The 26,899-nt window shown below is 39.3% G+C and overlaps 1 protein-coding gene across 14 annotated transcripts in view; it reads right to left on the bottom strand.

The window, feature by feature from the left end:
* Positions 1-26,899, bottom strand: part of SYNE1 (spectrin repeat containing nuclear envelope protein 1) — a 495,794-nt gene that overhangs the window by 455,672 nt on the left and 13,223 nt on the right. The gene's annotated exons all lie outside the window — the stretch shown is intronic.

Raw genomic sequence — 26,899 nt, forward strand, 5'->3', positions numbered from 1 at the left:
AAGATCCATAGAGGAGATCTGATGGTTACGCCCGTTGTATGTGGGACCTGGGCCATTAGAAAGGATTGGCTGTCAGACTGGTGAAGGGATTTAAAATGATATTATGCAAAGAGTAGATGGGGGATGGGAGTGCTGGGCTGTAGGTGCCAAGGACACCAGGGTCACCTCGGGTGCAGCAGGTGCAGCTAGACAAGGTGTGGCCCAATGGGATAAAACTAGGACATCCAAAGGTTACAAGATAGATTTCTGTTTGGTACACATAAAGAACTTGTTCTGGACTCTTTGGTCTGTACAAAGATGCAATGTGCTGCCTTATAGGAAGGGATATTGGTCTGGGAAGAGGTTAGATTATTCTATCTTTAGAATTTATTTTAACACAGATATTAAATAAATCTATGAAACATTTAGGGAACTTCTTTTTGTCTGATGCCACACAATATATAACATAGCAAACATGGGAATTCCCTGGTGGTCCAGGGGTTAGGACTCTGTGCATCCACTGCAGGGGGCATGAGTTCAATCCCTGGTCAAAGAACTAAGATCCTGCATGCTGCCTGGCATGGCCTACATATACACACACACACACACACACACACACACACACACACACACACAGAGTGCAAACAGTTATTATTTTAAATTACTGAATTCCATAGCAAATTTACTGAAAATCCTCTAAAAATGTTTCACTACATAAATACCCCTTTAGATGTCATGTCTCCATCTATTACCATCAATTTCCACAGTGTCTTGTGCTTAAAAAAACACAAAACTCTTCCAAGGAATTTTTAATACATCAACCTCCACTTCCTTCTCAGTCTCTCTCAAGCCTAATCCAGTCAAACTTCTATTCAATGAAAACATTCTTGTCAGAGCCACATCTACACCTTACCAAGCCCAGCAATTCATTCAGATTACATGATGTCTCAGCACACAGGCATTGCTAGGTACCCTCCTAGTCTTGAAACTCTATCAGGCTTAAATTCCAAGTCATCCTCTTCTCCCGATTGTTTAGTTTTTTCTCCCTTACTTGCCTTTCCAGTTTCCACCGCTGTCTCCTCCTGAAAATTTATAAAATTTATGAAACATTTAGGGAAGTTCTTTTCATCTGATGCCACACAACATATAACATAGCAAACATGGGAATTCCCTGGTGGTCCAGGGGTTAGGACTCTGTGCATCCACTGCAGGGGGCTGAACTTCAAATATTGAAGAGGACCAACTGAGCAGTGATCACTTCATTCTCCCCTGACATTCTTCTTTCAGTAGCTCTCATCCAGCAAGACATCATCCATATGCTCCTGAATCATCAACATCCATTCCCAGCCTTGCATTCTCCCCCGAGTTCCAGCCTGTTTGGTAAAACTGCTTTATAGACTTCTCCACTGGATCTCCCAACATCTCACCATGAACAGTTCTAAGGCACAGCACTTGATTCCATACCTCTTCTTCTTTTTTTAATTATTATTTATTCCTATTGAAAGTACTATCACCTGTGTGCGAATCCAGTTCATATGCCATTGACATGCTCCTGGCTCTGCCGGATCAGTACCTTCCATTGAAGACTATAGAGATGACTTTTGTCCATGATCTGCCCCTACTCCCCATCTTCACAATGGGAGATGTTTATAGTGGGATATAATTTTCAGTTTTTTCTTTTTTTAGACATAATTCTTTTTCTTATTTTTGGCCACACCACATGGCCTGCAGGAACTTATTTCCTTAAACAGGGATCAAATCCAGGCCCATGGCAGTGAAAGTGCTGAGTCTTGACCACTAAACTGCAAGGGAATTCCTCATGCCTCATCTTCTAAATCCCAGACACACTGAACACATTTGTTCCATGGTACTTTATATTTGGGGCTTATATGACCTGGAATGCCATCCTCATTCCAAGACTCCATCCCTCTTGTTTGGGTCTCTGATCAAATGTTATCCCTTACACATGGCTTTGCTGGCAACCCTAGTTGAAAAAGTGTTGCATAAGTTTATTAAATGGTTAGTGAATGAATAAATGAGCAATCACTGATCTCTTTTTATCATAATACTTAAAAATGCTGCCACTAGCTATTCCAAAATGCCTTGCCAGAAACTATATATTCTTTCTCGAATTTGGAAACACAGGAACAGAAATCTGTTAACAGAGCTGTTGTGGGAAAATCTACTTGGCTCTTTATCTGCCCCTAAAGGGAACTCTGGAAACTCAATAAAGAGGGTGTAACAGCAGCGGCTAACCCAGAGTCGAGGTTTCAACAAAGCCTGAGACTTCAAGGCCACAGCTGCCTCGTCTATAAAGATGCCGCTGTTGGGTCTATGCTCTTTACAGCCCCATCCAGTTCTAAAATTCTATGCTTTCACGTTTCAAATACCCTGTGTCCTAAGTAAGTAATCGGGGATGTTGGCCTGACGCACATTTATACATGGGAATGAGATGAAGGCTGAGCCCAGTGCTCTAATCAAGACCATCACAGGCAGAAGGCTGAAGTTGATCTTCTTCACTATTCCTTGCACTTCTCTCTCAAAAAGGTGTGAAAGGAGTACCTGGAGCAAATGACAATCAAAACCAGAAAATAAAAAAAGATGGCCCCCTTCGATCTGTGCTTCTTTGGCTAGAACTTCCCTAGAGGAGAATGAATTGTCTAAGGCCCACTTGGCATGATGGGATATTTTTCAATTATTTTCTCATTTTAAAAATCTTATAGTATTGTTTTAACTTGATTCTCTTTCTAGAATTCTAATTATTTAAATTAGAATACATATGGTAACTGCAAGTATTAATACTGCAAGTTAATACTGTTGAATTATACTCAAAGGGTTTCCCCGGTGGCTCAGTGAGAAAAGAATCCACCTACAAAGCAGAAGACAGATGAGCCGCAGGTTCGATTCCTGGGTCAGGAAGATCCCCTGGAGTAGGAAATGTCAACCCACTCCAGTATTCTGCCTGGAAAATCCCATGGACAAAGGAGCCTGACTGGCTACAGTCCAGACCCCAAAGAGTCAGACAAGACTTAATGATTAAACCACCTCTATACTCAAGGCAAATGTTAAACATAAGCAGAGTGAAAGGAAAGGCTACAGGAAGCATGATTTTTATAGGATTGTTTCATGGACATCATCTTAACTATGGGATGTATAAAACAAAGTTTTCAAAAATTAATTGGAAAAGAGATCTTCCTTCCTATTATCTTCCCTTCCTGTTGAATTTAACAACCTTAAGTAAAGTTGGCATTACAGACTTTCTAATATACAGGAATACTGCTTTATTTCATAACAAACTGGTTCTCTATAAAGGTGCAAACAAAGGAACAGGCAAAGACTGCTCAAAATCTATGCCAGGAACATGAGTGCTTCACTTGCCCAAGGAAATGTGGATGTCAAACTGGTAGATAAAATAAAGTTGAAAAAACTATTCTTACCATATTCCTAAATCATAGATATTTATTTAATAATATGGAATTTTTTCCTTTTTTGGTCATGCTGCCTAGCTTGTGGGGTCTTAGTTCTCTAACCAGGCATTGAACCCAGGCCCTCTGCCGTGAAAGTGTGGAGTCCCAACCACTGGACTGATGGGGAATCCCCTAGACGCCTTTTCTTAAACTGAATGTGGAATGGTGGATTTTTGTTTTCGTGCACTAATCTGGATGATCTTTTAGTAAACTAACAGACATTTGAATTTTTTGCAAAATGATGTTTTTCCACTAAGCAGAGTTAGGCAGATTTACCTTTAAATGTCAAATAGACGTGTATCTTAACAGTAACTAAAACTCTGTAAAGCCTTTTCCTTTTTGCCTCAAACTTTACACCTTATGAAATGTGTTTTAGCAAGTGCAAGATAAATACTTGCTGAATTGGATCTGATTGCCCAGTCCAGATACCTGTGATGCTAGGACTGAGTGAGTATAAGCTCTAAAGACCATATTATTGACTATCATCCAATTGTAGAGTGTATGTCTAATGAGAAAATAGCCACAGGTGAGGAATTCTTTCTTTCATTGTAAATATTATGAATATATTCATAAGAAAAAGATCAAAATACATGCTTGAATACGTAGTACACATCACAGTCAAATGGAAGGTTTTTTTCTCCTTTAGAAAAACTCCCTTTTTCTTTCATAGTCCCTGTGACAACTATGGTATTGAGGATCATTTACTTTGAAAATGATAAAGATTCTTTTACATTCGTGTGTGTGCTCAGTTGCTCAGTCGTGTCCAACTCTTTGGGACCCTGTGATCTGTAGCCCACAAGGTTCCTCTGTCCATGTAACTTTTGCAGGCAATACTGGAGCAGTATTGCCATTTCCTACCCCAGGGGATCTTCCTGACCCAAGGATAAAACCCAGAGATCTCTTGCGGTCTCCTGCACTGGCAGGCAGATACTTCATCACTAGCACCACCTGGGACGCCCCAATTCTTTTGTGTGTGTTAGCCGCCCCGTTGTGTTTCAACTCTCTGCAACCCCGTGGACTGTAACCCGCCAGGCTCTGCTGTCCATGGGATTCTCCAGGCAAGAATACTGGAGCGGGCTGCATTTCCTTCTCCAGGGGATCTTCCCAACCCAGGGATCGAACCCGCATCTCTTATGTCTCCTGCATTGGCAGGTGGGTTCTTTACCATCTGAGTCACCAGCGAAGCCCAATTCTTTCATATATATATTAATTCATTTTTCTTTGAGACTAGGAATTGATCCATGAATTCCCTCTAATTTGGTAGCAGAGTCACTGAGCTAATGAAGTGGTAGCAAATACACTTCCTTTTTATTATACTTAAACAAGGTAAGAGAGAGAAAGTGTTTCCAGGGGCTTAGGGAGTAAAAAGCTGAGGTTTGGAAACTCAAATTCAGAAACTGAATACATACATTAGAATATTAAAATCATTCTTTTTAAAATAATTACATTAATTAACTCATATTTGCCATTTTTTTTTTCACAAGCCCCATGGTCTCTTAGCAATATCTCCTGAAATAAATATGGTTTCAGCTTCTGGATTTTCAAAATAACATCATGGTATACTCTTAATTTTCAAGGTTAAAAGAAAGCTTACTACTTGTAGAACACAAGAGGAAGGGGCAATGTAGCAATTACTCATGACTGTTGACAGCTAATAACAGCCTGTAAGAGTCTAGATAAATCTGTTATTTTTATGCAGAAAAAGAATCAGGTAGACAGAGCATCAATAATATGTACACATATACTCATAACATGTTTGTTTGTTGTTTTTTTTTTCTTTCGTGAACACATTATTTAAAGACACATGCCCCTCCTTTACTCCACGACATCCCCCTAGGCCAGAGCAGCTTCCAGGCACCATCACTTTTTGGTCCAGAATCGCTTGTCCTGCTCCACTGACCAACAAGGGTATTCTATGACATAAGTAATGGTACTGTTTTTCAACTAGCTGCTCTTCCTTGCTAACCCAGATGTTTTGTTGCTGTTCACATGTGTTGTCCCAGAGAGAAGCAGAATAGTTAGTAACTTCAAGTGATGTCATTCTCTTTGGTAAGAGGTCAGAGGCCTCATCTATGTTGTCTACATTATTCAGAAAACAAACTGAGAACAAACAGGGGATTTGATTTTCAACCATCACATGAGATAAAGAACCAACACAGTTTGCTGGAAACTGTGGGAAAAAGCAGGAAAGTTTACTGCTCCTTTAATAATTTCAATAATGAAAATTCATAGGGCAGAAAAACTATCCTTTTGACTTTATTTAAAGCTCTAAGTACAGGCTTTTGTGAGTCTCTCAAAGCATCATAAATTTTAGAGTGGAGAACCCACGGGCTGATAAATGCTCTACAAGCCTGCCAAAGAAAACATCATTGTGACTTGTTCTAATAAGTGCTTGAAACACAGAGGAAGGATTTGTTCTAAAATCCTATTTGGATCTTCTTATCTGATGGCATTAGGTTATCGCACATCCACACCTTTCCAGAACGCCTCCCACTTCCCTCTCTTGACATACTGAGCAATCCTACATGGGTAACACTTTCAGATCAAAGAACTAAAAATAACTTTGTTCTTAATGTTCTTAATGTCAATATGAAATGGTGGATCTCATTGAAATGCACCTCTCTGGGAGGCTCTAGATATGTTAGTAAACCAACAGACATTAGAGTTGAACATGCTTTCCCATTAAGAATATAGAGGTAAATTTATTTTTAAACATAAAATAGATATGCATCTTGGAATCAAGGCTGTAGACATTATCTACCGTGGCCAGATACATCAGTGTTTTCCCTCTTACTTTGCAGATAAAGATGAATAAACTGCAAAAACATTGCCTAAAAGCTTGGTCAATTCCTTGGGTAAAAATCTTCAAACTATTGATTATAAAACTGATCATTTATACAACGGAGTTTCTGCTGCTGGTCTAGGGCAAGAATTAAAATCCATTTGTCGGGTTCACTTGAGTCAAGTGTATTCACAGATATTATTTTATTCATACCAATAGGTCTTCTATTGCTTACTCATCCTCAGAAAGCAATGACAAGCATTAACTTGTCTATTTGTTCTATAGCCTTGAAGGTTAGTCACAGGTACTCTAGTCAGATGCTAGAAGTTGACAGATGAGTATTAAATACCTGGAATGATATCTGGTACATTAAAAGTAAAAGATAACATAAGTGGACACACAAGAACTATTGGGATGATGAAGAGCGCTACTTGAATTGAACCTCAAAATAATGTGGGACTTGAAAAGATTCAGTCAACTATTTGAAACGTCTCTCTTAGTAGCAGCAAGAGCCAGCAAAGCTCAGTCATGTTGGGATGGATCATTATATTAAGTGTAGTAGCAGTTGACAAGCCCTGAAATCAGCATATAGGAACAGAGGTGAAGAGTTAAACCATAAAAGGACAGCTCTGATGTGGCAAAATAAAACCTCTGAAAAGATGGCAAACCACCGCTGCAGTGACAAGGGACTGGTCATCCAAACAAATCTCACCTTTGCATAGTTTTCTTTTAGATGCAGGACAATAAAGTGTACTATCCAAATAAAAATTTGTATTTAAGTGGCTAGTAAATGGCAATAATTGTGTGGGTTTTTTTTTTTTTAGTTTCCTAGTTAAAAACAAAAAACAAAAAACCCCCAAAACAGAAACCTTTTTTCAGTGTCCTCTATCCTCTCTGAAAAATAAGAGGCAAAATTTTAGGATTAGTGAAACTGTGGACTTTTCTCCCTTGTAGTGGAAGTGTTTATGTGCTGGCAATTGTTTTTTGGGGTTTTATTTTTTATTTTCTTTTTTTAAAGCAGCAAATAGATCTGCTGAAAATCTGTCTCTGCATTTTCCTGCTGACTAATGACACTCTTTTAGCTCTCTCTACCATGATCGGTTTTTTCCTTTTTTCTTGGCCTTGACCTCAGGCAGTCTAAATTCTCAATTTCTCAGAGAAATTGAGAGATGGGACGGAATTGGAATCACTGGAGAAAAGTTTTTCTCTAGATAGCTCTTTATTTCATGAGGGAAAAATGTAATCGTGAAGTTCTCAGATAGTCTGAGTATGAATCTATGCACCATGAAATTAAAAAGCTCTTACTTAGAGGTAGCTACGCTAAAAAATGAGATTTCAATCCAGAACTAAAGGTCCAGTGAGGGCAGGAACAAATAATTTTCTTCTTTTCTTGATGGAAACTATGCTTTCACTTTACACTGTAATTATACTGCCTTCAAGTTGCAAACCTAAAATTAGATATTTGGGGAAGGTCACCTTCCAAATCTAAGGAGGCACCAAAGAGAACCTAAGAATGAGAAAAACACTGTTATTCTGACATGAGGAAGCTTCGTTCATTCAACTGAGTACAGGGTATATTTTAATGATTTACACCAAGTAAGGAAGCACTTACTTACACCAAAAGCAGGAACATTGGTAGAAGTTCAACAGGCAGTTATATGCTTAAAAATAGGAAGAAGAGAAGCCTCTGCTAACAGTTGAGAGAATTTATGAATGATAGTGCTAGTTGTCAGAACCTTGAACAATAGTAGACCTAGCTGGGTACAGGGCTAACTTAATTGAAGAAACCAAGGCTCACCTAAATTGGGTATTCATCCTTAACCTTGGGCTGATCGATGCATTTGAGGCAAACCAAAGAAGAAGGAACATGTTAAGGTCAACTTTCAACAAGCAATGCCACTGAGAAGCGTATGGTAGGAGCAAGTGAAGCAGATGAAAGACACCAGCCTGCTGATGGACATCTAGGTTGCTTCCATGTCCTGGCTATTATAAACAGTGCTGCGATGAACATTGGGGTACTCGTGTCTCTTTCCCTTCTGGTTTTCTCAGTGTGTATGCCCAGCAGTGGGATTGCTGGATCATAAGGCATGTCTATTTCCAGTTTTTTAAGGAATCTCCACACTGTTCTCCATAGTGGCTGTACTAGTTTGCATTCCCACCAACAGTGTAAGAGGGTTCCCTTTTCTCCACACCCTCTACGAGACAGCAAAAGAGACACTGATGTATAGAACAGTCTTATGGACTCTGTGGGAGAGGGAGAGGGTGGGAAGATTTGGGAGAATGGCATTGAAACATGTAAAATATCATGTATGAAATGAGATGCCAGTCCAGGTTCGATGCACGATACTGGATGCTTGGGGCTGGTGCACTGGGACGACCCAGAGGGATGGAATGGGGAGGGAGGAGGGAGGAGGGTTCAGGATGGGGAACACATGTATACCTGTGGTGGATTCATTTTGATATTTGGCAAATCTAATACAGTTATGTAAAGTTTAAAAATAAAATTAAATTAAAAAAAAAAAAAAAAAAAAGAAAGACACCAGCCTAAGGCAGATGAGAAACCACAGCTTGAAAAGGATGCAGATGCTTTTCTTTTCCAAAGAACAAAGGATCCTAGCAGGATCTGGCTCTGTTGAATACCTAAAGAGTAACAACGACCTTCAGGCCACAGGCTGAGGGCACCCTGAACCCCTGTGGACAAGATGACAAGTCATGATCTGAAATGATTTGAAAGTCACTGCTGCTGCTGTTGTTAAGTCGCTTCAGTCGTGTCCGACTCTGTACGACCCCATAGACGGCAGCCCACCAGGCTCCCCCGTCCCTGGGATTCTCCAGGCAAGAACACTGGAGTGGGTTGCCATTTCCTTCTCCAATGCATGAAAGTGAAAAGTGAAAGTGAAGTCTCTCAGTCGTGTCCGACTCTTCATGACCCCATGGTCTGCAGCCTACCAGGCTCCTCCGTCCGTGGGATTTGCCAGGCAAAAGTACTGGAGTGGGTTGCCATTGCCTTCTCCTAAAGTCACTAGATTTAGCAACAGTTCCGGTAGGGATAGAAATGAAACAGCACTGAGAGAAACAGCTCATATGATGTGGTCTAAGCTCTGGGCAATTGAAAATATCTAAACAAAGAGTGAGGCTGGTCGGGAGGTGGGTGGGGTACATATTCCTTACTGATTCCATCCTGACAATCAGTCACGGGGTGTATGCAAAAGGCTACAGAGGCTTTGTAAATTCACCCCCAGGGTTCCCCAGCCACTCTGTTTATCCAGATGTTCTTTGTCCTGGGTTGTCCTGACCCCCAATTGTCCACTCATATTATGTTCCTTCAGTTGATGCCAAAGTCTGGTGCTCAGCAACCAGGAAATAAGACACTCAGTGCATCATCTCCACCCTCCACTCCCACCAGCCTGACTCCTTCAACCCTCAGCGGGAGAAAAACTTGGACGCTCTGCATGAAGTGAAGAAGGAAGGCAATGTGAATTAGTACTTTCCATGGCTCTCAGTGACTTGCTTCCTCCTTTAAAAACACACTGCAACTGGTTGTGTGCACTTCTGTTATTTTCAGTTCTTTCTGGGACAAACAGAATATAAATAAACAAATTTTTTTGTTTGTTTATTTATTTTGTTTCTGAATCTGAAACCAGATTCAGAGGTGCTTCCTTTTTTTGGTTAATATCAAGTTTTAAGTAGCTACTATTCAGAGATAGATATAGAGAAGTGAGGGAGGCCAGGAAGAGGCTTAATGAGTCCTACCATAAGAGCTAACTTGGAGAGAGAGGCACCCCTTTTTGGGGCCACTAACCATGAGCTGAAGAACAAAACAGGAGCAATTGTGAGACAGGACAAAACGGAGAAGCAGTGGCCGGGGCCAGCCGGGGACGATGATCTGTGTATGTCAGACTAAAGGAACTGCCCTGCAGGTGAAATGAGCCCTGGAAGGAATACAAGGCAAGACTGTAGCATCTCGGCCCTGATCGTTTTCCTGACTTCTCACAGCTTCTTCTTCCCACTCACAGCATAAAACTGAGAGCTGAGCAGTTGTCTGGGTGATTTAAGGAAAAGGAAAATAAAACTCCACTACCTCAGTTGGAGATTTGTTTTTTTTTTTTGTTTGTTTGCCCTGCATTCTTAGTTTCAAGGTTATATTCTGCAATATCGGGACTAAATTCAGTGTTATTATAAGACAGGTACTGCTGTTTTGCATACATGTTTGTATTATTTTGAATAAAATGCTGCTGATGGCACTGACCTTCACATTATGGGAATCAGTCTGATCAAAGGAAAGGATACATCAACTCCTGACATAAATCTCCTTTCAGAAGCACCTGTTTAAGTTAGATGCGGATACCAGAAGAGCAAAACTCTTCTTCTGGGTTAGGCAGTTTGATTATATCTGAAGAAAAATGTTTGGGAACATCATGTGAAAATATTTCACAGTAATGGGGTATTACACCAACTTATATTCAAACTTTAATTCACTGATAATGATCATTAGATTTTTACCATCTTATTCTTTGGAAAACTTGTTCACTAAAATAATTATACAACTGATTCTTAAAAGGCATAAAACTGTCTCACATTTAGTCCATGCTTCTTTTTCGTCCTGCCAGGTATATGGGATCTCAGCTCCCCAACCAGGGATCAAACCCACATCTCCTGCGTTGGAAGCGTGGAGTTTTAACCATTGGACCGCCAGGGAAGCCTCTAGTCTATGTTTTGTAAAGTAAAATCCAATACAGAAAGAAGAGCGTCTTATGTTAAAGGATTATTATTCTTACCTACAATAGTGAAAAGCGAGACACCAACAGAGGATGAGTTAAACCAGCAATGGCACACATCTAAAATGGAATATTGGCGGGAGGTGGGAGAGAGGTTCAAGAGGGAGGGGACAGATGTATACCTATGGCTGATGCATGCTGATGTATGGCAGGATCCAACACAATATTGTAGAGCAATCATCTTTCCATTAAAAATAAATTTAAAATAAAAAATAGGGGAGGGCTGAAAAAAAATAAAATAAAATAAAAAATAAAATGGAATATTATTTAGCTATTCAGTGTCAATGTAGATATATACTTATTGATGTGTGGAGAAATATACAATATATTGCTCCATTAAAAAAAACTACAAAGAATAAGGAGTATTCATAGCGTTTAGCCATTTGTCGTCATTTATAGGGTGTGTGCACTGAAAAACATTTAGAAGGAGACCTACCAGAACACTTGGACACATCTAGCTGTCATCTTCTATCAGGCATCTACTCATCTACCTGGGTGTATTGGAGATATTATCACTTTGTTGTTTATATTTTTCTATGCTGGTTGAATCTTAACAAACATATTATTTGTATAATCTGAGAAAGTTAAGCTATCTAAATTTTGGAAAAATATTATAGGCCTATCTAATTTTTGTTTTGTTTAATCTCACTGATAAAATGCTGAAAACAATCACTGTAGTTTATGAAGAATTTTTTTTTTTTAGAGTACAGCAATCTTACTAGCTTTCCACTTGGACTTATTTCTTTCAGCTCAAGTGGCTAAAAAAGTAGTGATAAGATCTCTGTATTTTCTAGACATCACATTTTTCTATGATAAGTTATTAAGTAGCCAACCAGCAATGAAGATGTTTTTGAAAAATAGACTCATGTTTCCTCTCTCAAACCAGAAACAAAAGCCACTGGCTATTTTCAAAGCACTAATTGCTCTTGAAATGTACAGGCATTGATAATTTGACCCACATAGAAGCCATTTGAGATAACAGGAAATATTTATCTTTAACAAACACATAAAAGCCCTCATTAATGTGTAGCTGGTTATGAAGCAATAGTGCCAAGAAGAACTGCATTACAACACGTGAATCCAGTGGTTTGAACTTAAGGCTGATTTGATTTTTCCCTTGTAAAACTCCCTTTCTTAGGCATCAATAACTAAGCCAATTAAAACCAACATCAGGTTGGAACCACACATAGCTTTATGGGTAGAAAGGCTTTCTTTATACTTTGGAGCATAGGAACAATTTTGCTTTTCTAAATGCAGATGTTTAAAGACATTTTTATAGTTACGATTAAGGCTTGGAGCTTTTTACTTATTTAAAAAGTATTTTAGATCATTCTTGGAGAAGGCAATGGCACCCCACTCCAGTACTCTTGCCTGGAAAATCCCATGGACAGAAGAGCCTGGTAGGTTGCAGTCTATGGGGTCGCTCAGAGTCGGACATGACTGAGCAACTTCACTTTCACTTTTCACTTTTCACTTTCATGCCTTGGAGAAGGCAATGGCACCCCACTCCAGTGTTCTTGCCTGGAGAATCCCAGGGATGGGGGAGCCTGGTGGGCTGCCGTCTTAGGGGTTGCACAGAGTCGGACACGACTGAAGTGACTTAGCAGCAGCTTAGATCATTCTTGGAGCTATATGCATTCTTTAGAGTAATGCTTGTTTTTTTAAATAAAAAGGGCAGAGTATGCCATTCAACTAGTCCATACCTTCCCCATAAGTTCGGGAAAGTAATGATGAACAATTACAATTCCTATAAGTCTTGGACATGGAACCACAGCCAGCTTTCCCTGGTATAATGAGGACTAAGGCAATGTTACAAGTCTGTGGCATAAATGCACTGCAGATGCGTGCGGGGAAGGAAGCAAGCATCCTTCACCCCTCCGTCCTCCCCATCTGTGACTTGGCAGTTCCTGGAGAGAAGGATCCACAGTTTGTTTTCCACAAACCAACATTCCATCTGGAGCATGGAAAAAGGGGCACTCATTGGCAGTTCTGTCAGACTGTGGCCTAGTTCCCAAAACCTGGCATGAGAATTAACATGAGGAAGGACCAGTACCCAAGACGGAGCACAAGAACCACGGTAGTTAGGGAGACTTCTGGGGCCATGGCTGGCATCAGCCCAGGAGGAATCTCAAGCAACCTCCAAGGGGTGCTCTGCCCCCTGTCCAGAGTGACTTGTGCCAGTTGTGATTACAAGCAGGTCACTAGCTTTGCATCCTGGAAGGGCCAGGATACGGATGTCAGTTTCACAGTAAGATCCTCTAGGCTTAACACAGGATCTGGAACACAGGAAGTACTGAATTATGTTTGCCATAGGAATGGAATATCTGCTGAATGGCCATCCTTTACTGCATTTTACAAACAAAAGATCACACAAATGCAAAGCAACTAGTATGACAAAGCTTTCAGAAGAAAAAGCATTCTTGAGAGTAACGTTACTTTCAAAACTACAGCCCATAGTTAATATTTGCTAGTTCAAGTAAGTAGTACCCACAGAGGAATCTATTGCAACAGCCTTATAGAAACAATAGTTTAAAATCAAATGATGAGCTAAAGACCTCTCTTTCTGTCCCTCTGACTCTATGTCTCTCTCTTCAAAGGCTCACTGGAGAGGAGGTGAATTTACTAATGTAACATCCATTCAGCAGATGCTTGGTGAACATTTACCATATTTTGCAAAGCTGAGAAAGACATTAGTTATGCCCCCAACAGCACCAAGTATTTGTAAAAAGTGCTCTAATTAGAGGTAAATATAAAGTGCATGGTTTTATGTGAACTAAACACACACTAAATATCAACTTTGCTTTTCAACTCAGAACAAAGATAAAGAGACAATGCTTATTAATGGGTCATATAATTTTATCATGAGAAGAAAATTCATAAAATTTCATAATTCTGGAGACAGTCAGATAATCTAAGGTTCAAGTCCTATTTTGTCTTAACTAAATGCATGATTTTGTACAAATCACTTAATCTTTAGGAATCTCAGTTACTTATCTTTAAAAATCAGAGTTAGACAAGATCTTTTAAGATTTTTCCCTCAAAAATTTTATAACCCTTTCAGGATATTTAGCTTTCAATCTTGAGTGTCACCTAGAAAATCTTTAAAAATGAAGATTTTTTTTATAGGCAATGTTAAATAAACAAAGTGATATTTTTAATATAACTGGTCATCTTCCAAATATTTATAGATACTTATGTGGTCATTGCTATCATCATGTTAAACTCAAAAAGTATCACCAAGACTGAATGCGGTCATGAAACTATTCTTTCTACAATTATAAAGTTTCAAAAGAAGAAAATACACAAGGTTTAAATTTTATCAGAAATACCATTCTTTTTTTGTCTGTCTGATTCTTGTTGAGGTGGTGAGCTATTATTTTGAAAAGGAGCCATTTTATCACAAAGATGAGACACATGTATTTCATAGAAAATAGACATTATAAAACCAAATAGAAAATCTTAACAAGTGCTATATGTAAATGGGCAAAAGATCTAAATAGACATTTCTCCAACCTACCAGGCTCCTCCGTCCATGGGATTTTCCAGGCAAAAGTACTGGAGTGGGGAGCCATTGCCTTCTCCGAAAGAAGACATACAGATGGCCAACTGGCACATGAAAAGATGTCCATCGTTAACTATTATTAGAGAAATACAAATCAAAACTACAGTAAGGTACCAATTCACACTGGTCAGAAGAGCCATCATTAAAAAGTCTACAAATAACAAATGCTGAGGAGGGTGTAGAGATAAAGGAACCCTCCTACACTGTTGGTGGGAATGTAAATTGGTGTAGCCACTATGGAAATGGAGCTTTCTCAAAATACTAAAAACAGAGCTCTCATACAATCAAGCAATCCCATTCCTGGGCATATATCTAGATAAAACTACAATTTGAAAAAAATACATGTGCACCTATATTCATAGCAGCACTATTTACAACAGCCAAAACATGGGAAAAACCTAAATGTCCCTCAACAGATGAATGGAGAAATAATGGGTCTAAGGGTTAAATATACTGGGGACGTGGGAGCCTTCCCATCACTTACAATCTTATCTTTCTGGGTTCAAAACAGCTTATCAAAAAATGATTCATGGCCACTTAGTGAATTAAAGCTTGCTGACACATTTCCTCAAAAGGAAACATCATTTGGATTATTAATACACAATGGAATAAACTCAGCCATAAAAAAAGGATGAAATAATGCCATTTGCAGCAACATGGATGGACCTAGAGATTATCATTCTAAGTGAACTAAGTCCGAAAGAGAAAGATAAGTACCATATGATATCACTTATGTGTGGAATCTAAACTATGATACAAATGAATGTATCTAATGAAACAGAAACAGACTCACAGATATAAAGAACAGACTTATGGTTTCCCAGGGAAGTCGGGGAGGGATGGATTGGGAGTTTGGGATTAGCAGATGCAAACTATTATATACAGAATGAATAAATGACAAGGCCCTACTGTATAGCACAAGGAACTATATTCAGTGTCCTGCAATAAACCATAATGGAAAAGAATATGGAAAATAATTTTTTTTAAAAAGAGTGCTATTTGTTTACAATGTGTCTCCAGTCTGATTTAGATATGTTTTACATTAATTTATTAAATTCACTAGTTATACATAGGTATTTTCCCACCACAATTATGAAAATAAAGAAGTATCACAACATCAGAACATGAAATTATCTCCGAATATCTTACTCTCACTGCATGAGATGTATGAATTTGGCAATGCTTTCAAACAACATGTTTTCACGCCTTTTGACTTGTAAACACAAGAGCCATGAACTCGTTAGGGAATTTTCACAACTTTACTGAATAACATGAAGTCAAGAGACAAGAAATTTTCACCAAATCTTTCTATACACCCTATATCCCATTTCTTGCAAATCTCACTGTAGTGCTACCAACTGTAGAACAGAGAAATTAAAGGGATATAATTAGCATGAAAATATCTAGAAATAAGAAATTTATTGCTAGTTTCTCATCATGATTATTCAGTACAACCCAAATGTTTCTGGTAGAAAACTGGATATTAAAATAATTAATAACCAAAACGATCTTTCCTTTTGAGGAAATATATCAGCAAGCATCAATTCACTAAGTGGTCGTGAATCATCTTTTTGACAAGTTATTTTGAACCCAGAAAGATAAGATTGTAAGTAATGAGAAGTATGTTTAACTCACAGATGTTTAACTGTGAGTTATGTTTAACCCCGGTATGTTTAACTCACAGATCAGTTGACTGATTGTCTCTCGTGCTCAAGGACCAGCTTGGTATTCTGGTCAAGGGAGAGTTGAGATGAGGATGAGAGAAAGAGTCCTCCTTTTATAGGCTGTTCCAAATACAATTTTGAGATAGCTAAAGGATGTCTTTGATTTTTTCTTTCCTCTTCTCTTGACCCTCTTCCACCTCTTAATTTTACTTCGCAATGGCCCTAATATCCTCAGGGTCCCACGTCCGGTCTCCTACCAGTGCTGGCCTCATAGGGGTGGACTGAGTACTCTTTGGGGTCCTGCACTCAGACGGCCCCACACATGGCTTAAAGCTCTGCTGCATATTAGCTATTCTTAATAACTGTTGAATGAGGGTCCCACATTTTTATTTATAATAAACCAAAACAAAACCAAAAATTAAGTAGCCAGTCTTGTCTCCTATCCATAAGGATACAGTGATCATTAGCAACTATGCAAAAGAATAATCTTGAAGGAATATGCACTAATGTATGAAAAGCAGGTTATCCCTCAATTTTCTCAGACACTAGAGTTGCTCAAATATCTACTTATGACCTTAACTTATCCCTTCCATGTTTCAGTTCAGTTCAGTTCAGTCACTCAGTCGTGCCTGATTATTTGCGACCCCATGAATTGCAGCACTCCAGGCCTCCCTATCCATCACCAACTCCCAGAGTTCACTCAAACTCACGTCCATTGAGTCGGTGATTCCATCCAGCCATCTCATCCTGTCATCCCCTTCTCCTCCTGCCCCCAATCCCTCCCAGCATCAGGGTCTTTTCCAGTGAGTTAACTCTTCGCATGAGGTGGCCAAAGTACTGGAGTTTCAGCTTTAGCATCATTCCTTCCAAAGAACACCCAGGACTGATCTCCTTTAGAATGGACTGGTTGGATCTCCTTGCAGTCCAAGGGACTCTCAAGAGTCTTCTCCAACAGCACAGTCCATGCTTAAGAACTCTGTTATTTCATCTGTAGAATAAGTGCATCAAATTATAAATGCTAGGTCCCTTCTTGAAACAACCACACCAGTTCTATATAAATTTAAGGACCTGAGCTTGCAAGAATAAGGTGCTGTCAACATGCAGAGCAAAAGATTACACGAAAATAATTCAGACCGTTAAATGGTCTGCTAGTCTGGTCAACGTACTTAATTACATCTGAGCGTTTTGTGGAAATTTAATTTAGTCAGTCAATATTTTATCAAACATATACTCACCCATCATATCTATCACCCAATTTATAAATTCCTTGTTAATTATCATGTCACTCCAGTAGACTGTAGCCCCATGAAGATAGGACCCCCATGTTATCATATTCACATCTGTTGTCAGAGGACTTGGCCATAGCAGATGCTCAAAATATATTTGTTAAATGCAGGCATGAACAACTGAGGATTTACTACATGTCAAGTTTTATGGTCAGTGCTGGAGATCCAAAATTGACTAAGACAAGATCCCTAATCTCAGGCATATTCTAATGGGACACAGAGAGAAAGAAACAAACCATGACAGCCTGATATAATCGATAATTTAACAGAAACATATTGAAAGTAGAGGACAAGGAGGAGTCCTTTCACTTTGGCTGGTGGTACTGGAAGAGGTGTCACAGAGGAGACAGCATGTGAGCTGAATCATGGAGCCTGAGCAGGTCTAGGTAAATAAAAAAGAAAAAGGGGAGAGAGACAGAGAAAGAGAACATGCAAAGACATGGAAGTGAGATGGAAGGTACATGAGGAGAACTAGAAGTGGTTCAGGGCGATGGAAACGACATCATCAATGGAGAGTGGAAACAAAGAGAAGTGAAAAGGAGCCACATATGGAGATCCATTTTGAATAATAAATTGTAGGCTTTTATCTGTATTTTTTTTACCAAGTATTTCTTTAAGTTGTTGTTGAATTTGTTATAACATTGCCTCTGCTGTTTATGTTCTGTTTTTTTTGGCCCCAGAGGCATGTGGGATCTTCGCTCCCTAACCAAGCATCAAACTCATAGCCCCTGCACTGGAAAGCAAAGTCTTAACCACTGGACCACCAGGGAAGTCCAAAGTCACTGCAGGCTTTTAAACAGGGCAAAAGACCCACGTGGAGTTGTACTTTGAATGATCTCTGTCATCAAAATATCTAGGGTACAGTAGAGTTTAGCTCCCAGATTTCTGGGTAAGAATTCTATATTTTTCTGTTCAATACTAGAGCAATGAATGCTCATATCAACCACAATGGGATAAAACGAGATAATTTTTGAGAACTCCCAAAGAAGTAAAGAAGATGAAAATCTGACCATGAGTATGTAATTAGTGTAATTCTTGGCAACATGAACACCACAGCTCATAAAGAAATAACATCAGTAACAACAACAACAAAAAACTCACAAGTCCTGAAAACAAGTCATCAGTATAATAAAGAATAAACAGATAAAAGAGATTCAAAATGTCACGTGAACAATGTTGGTGACACATGTGAGGAGAAGGGAAGCAAAAGAATGGAGAACAACTGTATAGTTGAAGGTAAGTGATTTTTTAAAAACATGGGTGGAGACCAATGTTTACTAAACATGAAAGATTAATATCAGTAGAGGAAGGAAGTTGTTTGTTTTTACTCCAAGAGGTCATTACAAACAATGGGGGGAAAAAAGAACACAGGTTACCATAGAAACCACTTAAAAAATACTAAAGCAGACTTCACTACATCCAAGGAACTAAAAACATTGCATAAAACATTTGTCTTTGACCCTGCTTGAGGCAGATGTCAATTCCTTCATTTCCCTGTTATTTACATTCATTGATTTGAGTAAGACAAACAGAAAATTACTATTTGCCTTTCCTTAGAATCACGGCAAAACTGCATAGATTCTTACATGATCACTTCTAAACTAAATGAATGCTTGATTAACTGAATCCTATGATTAACAGTTGCTTAATTAAATTACAAAATGCCATGCAAAGATCAGGAAATATGTATTTAGGTGTGAATAACATAAAAAAATGTGTCAACATTTCTCATTAGCTCCAATTAGAAGGAAAATATAAGAGAAAAATAATAACCTAGGGTGTGTGAATTATTTTTGTAAGGCTCTTAGGATATACGAGGAACTTACCACATGACATTTAAAGTCCAGCATTTTTCCCTTTATCAGTATCTATTACCTAAATTATACATTCATAAAAGTTTTCAGTTCAAGGACATCTGAACTTTTCTTACAGAGGGCAACACACGACCCCAGGTCTGACTCAACACAGGAAGGGTTAAATAGCTACCAGCACTGTGCTGAAAGAATTCCCCTAAATGCAAAGATGGGTTTCCCAAATTCAGTTACAGCATTTGGGGGAAGGGCCTCCCAAGTGGCTCAATGGTAAAGAAGTTGCCTGCCAAGCAGGAGACAACAGTTCAATCCCTGAGTCAGGAAGATCCCCTCGAGAAGGAAATGGCAACCCACTCTAGTATTCTTGCCTGGAAAATCCCATGGACAGAGGAGCCTGGTGAGCTACAGTCCACGGAGTCGCAAAGAGTTAGACACGACTTAGTGATCAAATAACAACAGACCACTATTTGACTTAGTGATCAAATAACAACAGACCACTATTGAATGAAACAGCTATGCAAGTTCTTATTGCCTTTGCCTTGGGGAAGTGGGGCAAGACGGCAAGACTTAGCAACTAAATAACAACAACCTACCACCTCAGTCTTGGTGGAAAATCCCAGAACCATCACAGCGTTTCAAATAATGCAAACACCCCTAAAATCATATTTTCATTAAATCCTAGAGGAGCTAACTCAACCATGACCAAAGCAATGAAAAGAGATGACACCAACTTCATAAAGACTTTCTCCAAAACATGAGGGGAATGCTATTAGTTTTGTTATGTGGAATGAATCTAGAAAGATAATGCCAAGGGAGGCAAGTGGAAATTAGGAGTGGAAGAGGCGTGCTGAGACGTAAGAGTCCCACACAGGCGTCCAAAACGGCATCAGTGGGTGCACCATTCTCACGAGGACAATCCTTCAGTTCACAGCAGGGCCGCCAACTCCACGAGGATGGAGAGCTGATTAGAGTCTGAGTGAGAGCTATTTTATCCTTAGGATGCAATTTTAATTGGGCTCAACATCAATACAGAATTAGATTTCATTAATACTTAAGGAATTGCTCGTATCCTGACTTCACTTTCACTTTTCACTTTCATGCATTGGAGAAGGAAATGGCAACCCACTCCAGTGTTCTTGCCTGGAGAATCCCAGGGACGGCGGAGCCTGGTGGGCTGCCGTTTATGGGGTTGCACAGAGTCAGACACGACTGAAGCAACTTAGCAGCAGCAGCAGCAGCAATGAACTTCCAAGAACCTTGTAACTCTATGGGCAACATGCAGGACCATTCTCTTATTCTTCCAGAACAGATTTGGAAACTATATGCATATGTCCTTGCACCAACTCGGGCTCGATATTTATGTATAAAAAACACACACTCTTTTTATATTCTATAAATAATGAATCCTGCACATGCTAAGAACTTTAATGGTGAGAACACGGTTGATCACTCCCTCCTTGAACTCTCTCCTTTTGGCTGTCTTCTTTATTCTGATCACGTAGGCTGCAACTCTCAGTCTCATATGTGGGGCTTTCCTCAACCCCTGATGCTGGATGTTCTATTTTTCTAACCTCTTTTCTATGTGTTCTTGCTCCCTGGGTGGTATCAGCCCATCTCACAGCTTTAAAACCTATGGGTGCCTATGATTTCCAAATTTTTTTTTCCCAGCTGTGTCTTCACTCTTGATCTCTACAGTCATAGACACTCAATTACTGTCCTGAATGTCCACCAGCCAACTAAAATGTTTTATTTTAGATTGATTCACTGGCATGAATTTGACCTAATTTCTGCCTTCAAGGTGGTTTATCCTCTGAGTGGGTGGATTAGACACTACATGTGACTTTCTTGATTTTCTTTCTCAGCCTTGTTCCCAACAGTCTTATGCCTTTCCTCATTTCCAAATGAAAAACAAAGGGGCTACCCTGCACTCTTCTCTGTCACAGACTACCTCCAATCCATCAGCAAAATCTTTCTGCTTTACTTTCAAACTATATCTAGATTTTCACCACTTCTGTATCCACTGTTTAATATCTAGTCGAAACCATTCTTATCTCTTCTGACTTACCAGAGTTGACCCTCCAGGTCGCCCTGCTTCCACTATTGAAAATCAGTATGATGTTAAGTATACATATTATATGCTCTCAAACAATACTTATGAAGCATCCATATTATGAAGTGCACTGTGCTAATCAACGTGTAGGGCACTGGCATGAACTTGACCTAATTTCTGCCTTCAAGGTATTTATCCTCTGAGTGGGTGGATTAGACACTACACGTGCCATAAGGCAAAGCAGTACCAACCATGGACATAAGAGTGCAACAAGGCATTTAGAAAGAGGGGAGAGAGTTTCTGATTGTATTGGCAGTAAGGTCTTCATTGCGGACACTGTATTTAGATTGGGCCTTGAAGATAAGTGGAGTTTTCAGTGTAGTCTTTTCCAACGCTGTCCCAGCTGGAGACAGAAAAATCTTACATCTTGAGACCGTTGCTAGTGTCATTTGACAGACATCTGGGGCTAGGTAGGGATTCAGAGGGGACAAATGCTAGACAGTTAAGATGGAATTAGAATAGGATGCCAAGCCAAGAAGTTGGGATTTGATAGGGAGACCAGAGTCTAGGAAGAATTTCATCATGAATGTAACAAAATTAGTAGTATGTTAACGAGAATTAATTTGGAGGCGAAGTGTAGGAATAGTTTATGTTTTATTGGTAAGCCTTAGAAACCCTTATGTTTAAAGGCCTGCCACACGCTGTATCAATAGCAAGAAAGTGCACCCATACCCCATGTCAAATCCACTTTATACATAAATAATGTTTGAATTGGCTGGATTTACATTTGACTAGTTCACATAATTTTAGCATTTCCAGTGGTCATGTATGGATGTGAGAGTTGGACTGTGAAGAAAGCTGAGTGCTGAAGAATTGATGCTTTTGAATCGTGTTGTTGGAGAAGACTCTTGTGAGTCCCTTGGACTGCAAGGAAATCCAACCAGTCCATTCTAAAGGAGATCAGTCCTGAGTGTTCATTGGAAGGACTGATGCTGAGGCTGGAACTCCAATACTTTGGCCACCTCATACGAAGAGTTGACTCATTGGAAAAGACCCTGATGCTGGGAGGAATTGGGGGCAGGAGGAGAAGGGGATGACAGAGGATGAGATGGCTGGATGGTATCACTGACTTGATGCACATGAGTGTGGGTGAACTCTGGGAGTTGGTGATGGACAGGGAGGCCTGGCGTGCTGCGATGAGTTACAAAGAGTCGGACACGACAGCGACTGAACTGAACTGAACTGAAACCCTTGCTAATTTTGACTTAGCAGTTTACTTTTTCTATTTGAGAGTCAATATTTTTACAAGCCGTTAAAAATCCTGAAGGCCCCAGGCACTTTCACCATAATACATAGTGGATAAAAAGGCTCTGCAAAAGGAAAGGCTTTCAAGACAGGGCATTATACAAATGTAAACACTTTGATACATTTAAAAGTAATAGGAGGGTGTAATATACCTTTAGGAAGGAGAAATGTGTTTAAAGCACTATAGTTACAAAAGCCATGTACATATCTGAGGGGTCAATGTAGTCACCCACTCAGGCTGGACATGTGTCCTTAAAATGATTTTATGGTCAAAACCCAATTCTGATTAAAACTCAGAAAAAGATTTTTTAAAAGGAGGCAAATAAAGTAGGATCCAATTTAAATGGTTTCTTCCTTTGTTTTAACATATGTTTTGACTAATTTCATTTTCAGTTCTTTAATTTAGAGATCATGATTTATCTATTCATTCATCAAATAGTTATTGAACTAACATGTTCCAATGTATCCCTGTTTTGTAACAAGCTTTGTGTTATATTTAAATTTGAGATGCTACCATATAATATCCATTATAGGAAGAAAAAGATTAAAAGGAGTTCAACCTAGATGTGATAAATGGATCTTTGACACTACTTTGTACTTTAATAAGAAGAGTCATTAAGTCAGAGTAACAAAGTATAAAACTTAATCTTCAAGGCACTATAAGAAATCAGAATCGTTACAAGATGACAAACTTTTACACTCTACCCAATGTTTAATGTTGTCAAAAGAAAATCAGTTATTCTACTTTTCAGTCATCTTCTTTTTTTAAGTCTGAGGTCTTTTATTTTTAACAGTAAAATGAACAAAAAACAGTATCTGTAGGAAATACTATATGTAGCCAAAAAAGTTTAACATTGCTCCTAAAAACAATTTTAGGGGAAGGTCATGATTATGTTTTTTGAAGTTAGCAAATTTCAGAGCTACATCTCCAAGAGTGTTTACCCCCTTTCTCATTTGTTTCTCTTTGAATTTATTCACAATGTTTCAAAATCAAAGCTTAGGGTCTTCCCTGTGGCTCAGCAGTGGAGTCCACCTGCCAACGCAGGAGACACGGGTTTGAGGTTTGATTTCTGGTCTGGAGAGATCCCATATTTCGTGGAGCACCTAATAAGCCTGTGCACCACAACCATTGAGCTTGTGTTCCAGACCCCAGGAAGCGCAACGACTGAGTCCATGGGCAGCAGCTACTGAAACCTGAGCATCCTAGAGCCCGTGCTCTACAACGAGAGGCCACTGCAATGAGAACCCCGTGCTCTGCAACAAGAGAGCAGCACCCATGCTCCAAAACTAGAGAAAAGCCCTCGTGACAAAAAAGACCCAGCATAGCCCCCCAAAAAAAAAAAAAAAAATCGAAGTTTAACCTTACAATCAAGCATCCTTCTTTTTATTTAATTGATCTCCGTGTGACATCCTAGCATGCCCATCTGGTCTTCTCTGGCATTTACCTCTTGCTCTACCAAGTTGCATGAATGCTACCCTGCCTTGAAATAATCAACACTGATACTTTATATAAAAATCTTTCTAGATGACCTTCAAATGAAAACAATGCAATTGATAAAAGTCAGTCAACAAACCCTTTTAAAGCAAACATTATGCAGAAGCCCTAGAGAAAATGACAAAAGCCTTAACCTCTTGTCACTCTCTTAAAGAAACTTATGATCTGAACAGTTCAACATTTACTTTTTCAGATGTGATTATAAACTAAAGTAGCTTCCCAAGTGGCACTAGTGGTAAAGAACCCACCTGCCAATGCAAGAGATGTAAGAGACACAGGTTCAATCCCTGGGTTGGGAAGATCGGGCTTCCCTTGTAGCTCAGTCGGTAAAGAATCTGCCTGCAATGCAGGAGACCAGGGTTTGATTCCTGGGTTGGGAAGATCCTCTGGAGAAGGAAATGGCAAAAAACTCCAGTATTCTTGCCTGGAGAATCCAATGGACAGAGGAGTCTGGCAGGCTACAGTCTATGTGGTCACAAGAGTCAGAAACGACTTAGCAACTAAACCACCACCATAAACTAAAGTGACTCCATGAGCCACCTGTTAAACAGATTCCCTTGGTAAGCCTTTAGGCTTCCCGGGTGGTTCAGTGGTAAAGAATCCTCCTGCCAAAGCAGGAGACATGGGTTCAATCCCTGGGTCAGGAAGATCCCCTGGAGAAAGAAATGGCAACCCACTCCAGTATTCTTGCCTGGGAAATCCCAGGGACAGAGGAACCTGGCATGCCACAGTCCATGGGATTGCAAAGAGTCAACTAAACAACATAGTAAGTCTTTTAAGAGCAGAAAATGTATGTACATATTATGCGCAATTAAAACTTAATGCCCTATACTATGCCAGTGTCTACTATTTTCTTTTATTTAAATATTAAAATGCTTATATTTAAATTGATGAAAGTTACAGAAACATTCATTTTTCTTAACAGCAAAAGAAACTCTGCATTGCAGTCTGTCTGCTTATCCATAATTCAGGATCCCAGCCTAAAACATTAAGCCCAAACAAGCACAAATATTGGCAAAGGTGAAATATTGAACTGCTACAGTAGGAGCATAAATTATTATGTCGCAATCTGTGCATGCGCTTTAATTTCCTAGCTCTGGAAACAAAAACTAAGACAAAAAAAACAGACAACAATTATAAATGTAAACTAAATAAGTAAGAGAGAAAAGCCAAGGTGTCATTATTCAAATCTTCATACATTTTATTCGTTTTTTATGGAGCTGATAAGACAATAAAATCCGAGAAGGGGGGGAAAAAAAACCCCTTAGTTATGTGGATTATCTATCCAGGCAAAGTAATGAGGATTCCAGAAGAATATTCTTATGGAACTGAACTTTGAAAGTATTAATAGTAACTCTGATTCTATTTAAGTTAATAGAAATAAAAGAGTATATAATAAAAGAGTCCTGTCGCACTCTTTGCAATCCCATGAACTGCAGCCTGCCAGGCTCTTCTGCCCATGGGATTCTCCAGGCAAGAATATTGAAGTGGGTAGCCATTCTCTTCTCTAGGGGATCTTCCTAACCCAGGGATTGAACCTGGGCCTCCCACACTGCAGGCAGATGCTTTACCATCTGAGACACCAGGGAAGCCCAATAGAAATTTACTTTTCCTCAAAGAAATTTCACTCATTTGTCTTAATTATCTGGGCAATAATGGCAGCCCCTTGTTTATTAGGATCTTGGTCATTGGTTTGGAGATTCTAACAGGCAAGAACAGTTACTCAATACCCTTGGCAGAAGACGGGTCTCCTCCATCAGAGGAGGCTGACTCTTCTCTGGGCTCGGAGCAACAGTAAGAAATAGTGAGAGCTAAGCTGAGGAGGAAACCTCTCTGGCTGAATCAGCAGAATTAACCCAGGAGATAAGTAGGTTAGCAGAGAAGTCCTCCTGATCAACTTTCCTTCCACCTCTGCCATTTGGCTTCCACTAATGCAGGTTAGATGGTGGCAGCTTGTAGCTGAGCAGACCTTACATTTCACTGTCGCCAATTAACCTATTTTATGAAGTACTTGATGCTAAAAGTTAATGATACCTAGTGCAAAGGAATTTTCTCTCCTGAATTGTAAGATTTACTGTGCTAAATGTGTCAGGTACCCTTAAGACATGTTATAACTCTTATACTACAAAGAAAAAAAATTATACAGCAAGTACAGTCCATTATGTAATAAAATGACTAGCTTTATACAGTATAGAATATATTAAAAAGTTAACATTCCTCCCCAAATTTGCATGATGAGCCCAATGTGTGAGAAACTGTTAGGCTCACATCTTCTCATCCAATTTTCTTCCGTGACTACTGGGACAATTTGTCATGTGACAGTGTTCGCAGTTTTAAAAGCACTTTTTGTCTATTATCTCACTGAGCTTGACAACAATCTTGAGAGAGCTAAGCAAGGTAAAAACAGTCCACCTTTTGCAAGTGGGGGTCCCTAAACTCATAGATGTGAATTAGGACATTTATCATCACAGGCCTAAGGTGGGGTGAGGGTGGGGCTCCAGGACTTTCCCAGACTTCACTCCCCTCTCAAGAAAACCCACTTAGGTCCCCACCCACAAGAACAAACAAAACACTGAGGCATCAGTACCCTTCTCTCTCCTCTCACCCCTAAACATTACCTTAATTAAATTTTTTTTACTGAAGCACAGTCACTATACAATATTATATATTATACGTATATAATATAGTGACTCACAATTTTTATTTTTTTTTAATTTTAT

Source organism: Bubalus kerabau, chromosome 9 (genome assembly GCF_029407905.1).
Source record: "Bubalus kerabau isolate K-KA32 ecotype Philippines breed swamp buffalo chromosome 9, PCC_UOA_SB_1v2, whole genome shotgun sequence".
Lineage (NCBI taxonomy): Eukaryota > Metazoa > Chordata > Mammalia > Artiodactyla > Bovidae > Bubalus > Bubalus kerabau.